The following is a 6,021-nucleotide window of genomic DNA, read 5'->3' as shown; positions in this document are numbered from 1 at the left end:
CCCAATTCTCTTCACCAAATCACGCACGACTTGTGGAATATTTTCTACGCATTCATTGTCCTTGTACGACAGCAAGTGTACCAACACCTGATTCTGTAGGTCATAATCGTCCTGCACGTGCATTATGCTGTCATGCAAGGCTCACATCTAAAAGGACACATGAATGGTGAATGTAGAGTACTCACCAGGACAACTGGTAATCCATGTTCATGATCATGCCACGCGCGCATAAACTTTAAAACTAAAAACCCAGACAGATTGCTGGATAGGAGTAAATGTTTTTAGCAATATGATAGATGAAAATGGGGTAGTGCGAGCAGCCTAGCTTTATTATTTCCTTCCCTTCCGCTGAACTCGGGATTTTCTTGCTGCATGTGACGCGCCGCCTTAACTGCCCTGCAATCTCGGCGATTATCTTCCCTACATAGGGCAATCTCCGTGATTATCTTCCCTACATAAACGTGATTGCTTCCCTCTGATTTATTTACCGATTGGCTAGCGCCATTATCGCATGCAAAAATATCGGGAGCAAGAAAATGGCCAGAGATGTCGCTCCGTTTTATTGTATCGTATACTTTTACTCTGAGTGGAAACATCCCATCCAACGACAAATTTGGCGGGTCTATGGCGGATAAGACGGAATCACCAAGCAGTCCACTTTTTGAGTCTTTTGATATTCGTTTTGCTAGAAGGACAGCAAATGTTGATACTCATGACTGTGCGTGAGTGGCGCAGAAGCGACCATAGCCCTCATTATCTTCAAGAGGAACCATATTTTCCTTGTTGCAAGAAGTGTCTTCTTGTTCTAACCATGGCACGTGAGGTATAGTTGCTTAGAAACATGGAACAACGAAATTGTTATATTTGCAAGTAATAATATGCCTACTATTAAGCACCTTTAACAACTGACGTATCTTGACTTGATTCTGTCTCTTGGGAATGAACCAATAGTCGAGCTTTCTTTTGTTGATAGGCTTCACGACGCTTTTTAAGTAGCTCATCTTTTTTATCTGCATCCATCTGCGCATATCGTTCCCTAGCACGTTGCCGCTTGCGCTCTTTCACATCTATAGGTTCCCCTCCATTATTAATATCGATGACACCTAAAAAACAGAATAATAATTTAGTTATTTCTTGTGCATCAGATTGTACAAATTCACAGCATTAAATCATTAAATATTACTTTGGTTCGTAGAGTTCGACATGTCTTTGAAGGGAGTACGATCACTCGATCGCGTCGGAGACTTCATCTGCAAGGAAGATAGTATCAAAAAAAAAGTTTCTGTTACGTGGCCACCGTGGTAAGATTGTAGAGTGCACACTTATTCTACCTCATTCCAATTCATATTCGACTTATGCACTCCTGTTTATTATACCACGAATTAAAATCACTAATGATGATGATTTAAAAATTATTCATGCAAGTATGCTAGTTGTCCAATGTCTACAGTGAAATTCAGTTGACATTACCTCAAGAGCATAAATGATCGTGTTGTTGATGCAAATTAAAATGATACATATTTTATATCCATAAAATTAATAGCACGTGGTACCACAAGTATCTTGCATTCTCTTGAGTCACAACATTTCATCGGACTATTTTTTTAGGACCGTTTACCATACATTAGATATTGTCCACATGAGAAAATATAAGAAATGGAGGCATCGTTGTACAAGAGAAAAACACAGCGTAGTATAACATTTGGCCCACCCACGAGAACTAATCTGGTCAACGGCCTATTACATCAAGTGCCACCATCCATCCATTCTAAATTGGCCCAACTTGGGCCTGCCAGCACCGCTGTGCCACTATGCGCACCGTCCGATCCCACGGCACAGATCAACAACACGATCGCAAAATCAGCACCGGTGGAAACCCTACCCAAAATATCCTCCAATTTTCGCCGTCATTCATGGAAAGGAAGGAGATAGCGGCTACGTCGGCACCGAATTCCTTGCCGGCGTAACCGCGCCGGCAATTCGCGATGCTCGACGGCGATGTCGCGTCCGGCGTCGATCTATCCCGCTGTGCTCGTTGAGGATGTGGTGCCGCCGTCCTTGAAGGCGGACGTCCTGGCCATGGTGATGGGGGCTGCGTGGGCCGTCGCCATTGATGGCAGGCTGCGCGCGCTACGGTGACGGCGGGCCGGGAGACGGCGTCCGCGCGGAAGACGGAGGCTGAGCGGTTTCTGTGTGCTGGAGTTTGCTCCGGCGGCGTGGAGAGGAGCTGCAGCCGGCGCATCGCAAAGGGATGGAGGCCCCCTTCTCCCAGCCAGTCACCGATTATATGTGGGTACGTGTATTTCTGCAACCTCATCTGAAGCATACTATTCTATTATGCTCGAAGCCCAAATAGTAAACAGGATGCGCTTTGCATAGAGTCGATGCTCACAAACATGGGGCTAATTATACATGGTAAACATGAATAAACTATAGGTCTTACCGAACCAAATTAGATAGGAGTCTGCGTGCGTTTATCTTAGCGGCGTGGCACCCGGGTTGATAGTCAAGCTGATTGAATTGGAGGCAGGGACAGATGAGCAGGAAACCAATGCCACGAAGAGTGCGTGAGGTTCGTATGCCAAGCAGACTTATATGCAACCATGGATAGGAAAGTGATCCCATATTAATTAATTAGAGTTAATGCGCATTATTACACAAGGAATTAGTGGGGAAACAAAAAAAATGGAAAGAACATAGATATAGCAGTTGATCCCGGATAGAATCTCATCTGTCATTGATTTCTTTCATCTAGCTGGATTTATAATGATGACAACACGTACTATAAAAATAGATCCTTGTGAAGCTGTTTTAGAGGCGACGAACACTAAGTGGCTGTGCGAATATAATAACATTTGAACATCATTATAGAGCATCGAAGTGAATTTTGCATCAGACTTGAACCCTCCTCATTCGTTGAACGTGAACATGGCTCGTTCGTTGAACAATCAAGCTGGCCCGGTTGAGCATCTCCTAGTGCCGCACGGCAGGCTGCCAGCTCGTAGGACTGCTGGTTGTCTGGTTGGAAGACAAGCTGGCTCATGTATGTCGTTTTCAAGAACCGTACAAAATAGGTTTAATAAAACAACATACAATCCATATTTTTATATAAGATGGTCATGTTAAACATTCTTCGATTACACAAGCACTCACGTTGTGCTCTGTTGACCTCAAGCAGTGTGGCACCTAAAGTCCAGAGCCCCTGCTTTGCTAGTCCCCACCGCATCAAGTGGCGTGACACATGCTGGTCCCAGACACGTAGGTAGATAAACTCCCTCCTGGTTGAGCAATAAAATGTTAGCCCACTGCCATGCATCACATGTCGGTATGGTGTGGTACGGTCGTCTGACCTGTGTAACATTATTTTGCTGACATGCATCACTATGCCAATGACATCTGGGAAAAATGATGTGAATTTGTTAAGAAAGTCTGGCTCAACTACATGTCAGCAAAATTCATTGTGAGATGATACAATGCACCTGCAAGCATCCTGTTTCTGAGGCTGTAGACATCTATAAAATCAATGAATCGTGGCGGCAACGAAGGGATGTTAATGCTGGCCCTGGCAAGAAGTATTTCAGTGCGCGAGTGGAGGACGATGTAAAAGTCACATGGCACCGGCAATGCAACTGGCAGATGCATAGCTGCTGGTTCAAAACTAACTTTTTTGAATAAGTGTACTGAGCCGGCACGTAGGTTGTCGCTGAAGCGATATGCGATCGGTTGAAATGGATCAAATGCAATTGCATCCATTTTGACCCCCTGGAAATCTATTGCATACATTAGCAGCATGTTGAATATATTATCAGCAGATCACTTGATAGCATATCTTCTTTGAATACTTACAGTTTGGTCGATGAGGATGGCGTGAAAGATGGCTGCTCCACTCCGGGTATGTTTGATGCGAGCATACAAAACCTTTGCCGTTGCGTCCCAACCTCTATTGGATATATGTAGGTTTTTTATTTCGCTGAACCTTACATGTCTGCAATTGGTTGACAAAGAGCGCAATTTTGTATATTTCCTAATGCAAATAACTAAAAGCAGGAATGGATAAAATGTTGCATGGCGATCGGCAGTGGAGGGCCAACGGGAGCGGGAACGAAGTTCACAAGCGGTGGTGCCATGACCCTCTTTGAGCCAGGACGGCCCATCCTGGGTCCCATCGGCATGAGTGCTAAGACCCGATTTCTCTTCTAACACGACTCATGGTTCAGAACACAAGGACGTATATTGACTGATCTGACTATTTTCATTTTCATTGGCGCCAAGTAAACCATGGTGATAGGAAAAAGGAAGAGATTGAAAGAAGGAGATTGATCAACGTTTGATTGAAAGAAGGAAGGAGATTTATCACCGTCATGAATGAATTGATTGCCATGCATGAATTGATTGCGTTTCGATTGATTGTTGATTGATTCCGCTTGGTTGCCTTATGTGAATTATTTCTTTACCAAAGATAGAGTCGATTGGAGGGAGAAAAGAAAATCGGCAGAGGGAGAAAATCGGTGGGGAGAAAACCGGTGTCGAGAGAAAAAAAATCGCTGGAGGGGAGGGGGGATCGTACGAAGGGGTTGGACGAAGAGGGGGAACGTAAGAGGGGAAACGGAACCTTACGTTTCTTTAGAGATAATAGCACAGGAACGCAGGGGAAGCCGGCGGCTTGTGCCGGCGTCCAGGGCGACCGGGTGCGGTATTATAGCGGTGTCATCGGGAGAGGAGCGCCCATGTCAGGCCCCGGGGATGTAGCCATATCAGTGAACCTCGTTAACAAATCTCGATGTCGTGCTCATGTGATTGTTTGGTCCTCGGATAATCGACGGTATATGCCTCGGATTTATTCTAACAGACGAGATAATTTCAACCAATGTAAAGTTAGAAGTTCAAACTAAACCCAGTAACATATTTGAAGGTGTTTAAATGAATTTGTCTTCTTCATTCATGAAACCGGCAAAACCTTTTGCCTTGTGTTTTGGAAACAAATGACGTAAAGCGAAATCTATCAAGAAAATCTACACCCAGGTCACAGGCGGTACGCGTGGTCCGGTGGACCGAGCTCTCAATCTAGTCACCTCATTCTTTCTAGCGGCCTCTAGCCCTTTTTTTGTTGAGGTAAACGCCCTAGAGACCGCTAAAGACTACCAAGGTTCCTTTGTTGCATTCTCACTCAATTCTCATGTCGTTTTGCTCAGTAGACCATCGCCACATTACCCGGTCCAACAATCTTTCCCTAATAATAATAAAGCATGGATTGACTTTGTCGGGTTCACCGTCACAATACGCTTCTTCCCGTGATTTTACGCTTTCAGTTTGAATCTAAAACATATTTGAGATGGTACTATTCCTGTACGTCAAAACCATTAGGATCCTGCCGGTACGACAAAGACTTGGTCCTTCTGGCTGTACGTTGGCCCATCTTCAGTGCAACGCAGGGAGGAAAAAAATACATGCTTACAATAGGATTTGAACTCGGGACCTTCCACACAATACCTCTATAGCCAGCCAACTGAACTAGGTTGGCCCAAGTTATTTATCTTCGCTTGGTTTTCTAAACAAATAGTACCACCTCGCCCTTTTACAAGGACAACCATCAATTTATATACATGTTCAAGTTACCTGTCATCAATCATCCTAATAAGCCAGCCCGGAAATTGGTAATCAGAGGATGATGAGGGTGCCCAGAAAAGAAAATATTGAAGGAAGGAGAGAAGCAAGGAAGGATTCTCAAAAAAGAAGGAAGGACAATATGGTGGGCAATTAAACGGGGCAAGGAAGGAATCAGTACTATATGAAATAATAAAAAAGGGATTCCTTTGATGTTACTAAAACATACTCTCAACCTCTTTCTCTACACCATCTTATGCATGCAATGACCACCACAGCTATGTTCTCTACTCTATCTCATTTGAGCATGCAACTTACACGACGAAACATCATATTCCAACAAGAGGCTGCATTAATGAATGCGAAGAAGCTCGCTGCCAAGGCTATACATGATCGTCCAATAGAGGCGGGAAGGAG

The 6,021-nt window shown here is 44.3% G+C and overlaps 1 long non-coding RNA gene across 1 annotated transcript; it reads left to right on the top strand.

Annotated features, from left to right (window-relative positions):
- Nucleotides 1–1,864: 1,864 nt before the first annotated feature.
- On the top strand, nt 1,865–4,541 carry LOC141027635 (uncharacterized). The gene is made up of 3 exons (XR_012189277.1): nt 1,865–2,293; nt 3,849–3,953; nt 4,048–4,541. It is a non-coding gene; the product is annotated as an uncharacterized lncRNA (long non-coding RNA).
- The last annotated feature ends 1,480 nt before the right edge of the window (nt 4,542–6,021 follow it).

Source organism: Aegilops tauschii, chromosome 7, assembly GCF_002575655.3.
Source record: "Aegilops tauschii subsp. strangulata cultivar AL8/78 chromosome 7, Aet v6.0, whole genome shotgun sequence".
NCBI lineage: Eukaryota > Viridiplantae > Streptophyta > Magnoliopsida > Poales > Poaceae > Aegilops > Aegilops tauschii.
The sequence above is the reverse complement of the archived record's forward strand: the minus strand, read 5'-3'. Positions and strand labels throughout refer to the sequence as shown.